The sequence below is a fragment of the Elephantulus edwardii genome, unplaced genomic scaffold (assembly GCF_000299155.1).
Source record: "Elephantulus edwardii isolate Elephantulus edwardi_28Jun2011 unplaced genomic scaffold, EleEdw1.0 scaffold00086, whole genome shotgun sequence".
NCBI classification, from domain to species: domain Eukaryota; kingdom Metazoa; phylum Chordata; class Mammalia; order Macroscelidea; family Macroscelididae; genus Elephantulus; species Elephantulus edwardii.
This window is the reverse complement of record NW_006399836.1, coordinates 10,270,075-10,272,157: the sequence shown is the minus strand read 5'-3', so window position 1 is coordinate 10,272,157 and position 2,083 is coordinate 10,270,075. Positions and strand designations below refer to the sequence as shown.

The 2,083-nt window shown below is 44.0% G+C and overlaps 1 protein-coding gene across 1 annotated transcript in view; it reads left to right on the top strand.

The window, feature by feature from the left end:
• NCF4 (neutrophil cytosolic factor 4, 40kDa) overlaps positions 1–2,083 on the top strand; it is a 35,595-nt gene that overhangs the window by 32,326 nt on the left and 1,186 nt on the right. The gene's annotated exons all lie outside the window — the stretch shown is intronic.

Sequence of the window (2,083 nt, the reverse complement as noted above, 5' to 3'; positions counted from 1 at the left end):
GTATTGTGATGGGAAAGTCTACTGTTAGGGACCGCTCCAAAGTACTTAAGAGCAATGGTGTCTCTCTTGAGACTAAGGTGCATCTGATACAGGCCATAATCTTTGCAATCACTTGCTATGTTTCAGAGAGGTAGACAATGACTAGGGAAGATAGAAGAAGAATTGATGCCTTTGAGCTGTGATGCTGGACAAGAGTATTGAGTGTGCCATGGACTGCTAAGAAAACAAACAGATACATCCTGGAGAGGGTTAAACTGGGAAGCTCCTTGGAGGGAGAGATTCTGAGGTTTTGTCTGACATACTTTGGACATGTTTCAAGGATGGACTGTCCTTGGAGAGGGATGTCATTCTTGGGAGGGTGGAGGGACAGCACAGGAGGGGAAGACCCTCTATGAGGTGGATTGATTCAGTAACTGGGGTAATCAGGATGGGTGTGTCAGTGACAGTGTGATTGGCACAGGATAGAGCAGGGTTTGGGGCTGTTGTGCATAGGGTCGCTATGAGTCGCAAGTGACTCGACAGCACATAACAACAATAACCAAATTCGCTGTCATCGACTCAATTCTGACTCATAGCAACTCTGTAGGGCAGAGGAAACTGTCCCATAGGGTCCCCAAGGTTGAAAACTTTAGGTCAGCCATTGCCCTAGCTTTCTTCCACAGAGCAGTTGGTGAGTTCAAAACACATGCCCTTAAGATTACAGGCAAACTCTGTACACCGCTGTGTCACAGGGCTCCTTTAACAGTTAGTGCTTGGCTTAGGGATAAGAAGCTGTGCTGCCAACCTACAGCCATGCAGTTCAAATCCACCAGCGGCTCCTCGGGACACAGTCGGGCAGTCTCTTCCGGTGTTATTGGCACTCTCTGAAAAGGAGAGTCAGCTCTGAGTCAGCTCTGACTCAACACACTTAACAACAATAACAGTAGCAAGTTGAGCACCGACTATTTGTGCCACTCATGAGTTACCATGAGTCAGAACAGACTGGGTAACAGCAGAGTTATTTGGCGTTTGCTTTGGTTTTTATTTTGTATCTGTTTTGCACACTTACTTTATCTGCCCTCCATCCTTCCTGGGATGGTTGCATCCTCTGTGTGAGAGATGAGCCATGAAGCCGACGAGTGGTGAAGGGTCTGAATGAGAGGCAGTTGCTGGGTGTAGATCTGCAGCCAGGGGCCCGGTGTCCTCAGCTGAGAACCTTCGACGTGTGGGGGCTCTCTGCTGTCACGGAACCCACGACCTATCAAGAGCCAGCTCATTACTGCACAGTGATTTTGCAAAGTGGAAATAGGCTTGTTTCATGTCTAATTACAAAAGTAATACCAACTCATTACGAAAAAGAATGTGAGAAGTCACAGAAAGGCACGATCAAGAGAGATCAGCCTGTATTTACTACTCTTCTCATTATCCGCTGTATATTCGGATTTCTTCAGTGGACAATGCTGATAACACTTTAGTAAAAGTTGAATTTGTATGCAAGCTGGAATAATTGGATGCAATTCGTATCTTAACATCGGTTAGTTAAGTACAGAACCTAGGACAGAACCTAGCCTCAGTATACAGCACATGGATAGTATAGGGAGCTCTGGTGGGGTGGTCTATGGGGAATTCCGCTGCTAATCCAAAGGTGACTTGAATCTACCAGTGACGCCACCGGAGAAAGATGGGCAGTCTCTTCCTGTGAGATTTACAATCAATGAAAAGCTGTTGAAGCTTAGTTATGAGTCTGTTACACCATGAAAGCTATGAGAAAGATAGAGACGTGTATAGTATAGTTGTCTTAGTCTATGGTACATCAGGAACCTTCCTCTGCATAAAAATATCATAAAGAAACACTTCTGGATACACTGAAACGTCTTTAACATATAAAGTAGTAGTAGCAGTAGCAGCACCAGCAGTAGTAGTAATAATAATAATAATAATAATAATGTCTTCATGAATGTCTTCATGTGTGTAAAAAAGTTGTATCTGTGGATATGATTATTGGATTCTTAATATTATTTCTTTCCTTTCCTTTCCTTTCCTTTCCTTTCCTTTCCTTTCCTTTCCTTTCCTTTCCTTTCCTTTCCTTTCCTTTCCTTTCCTT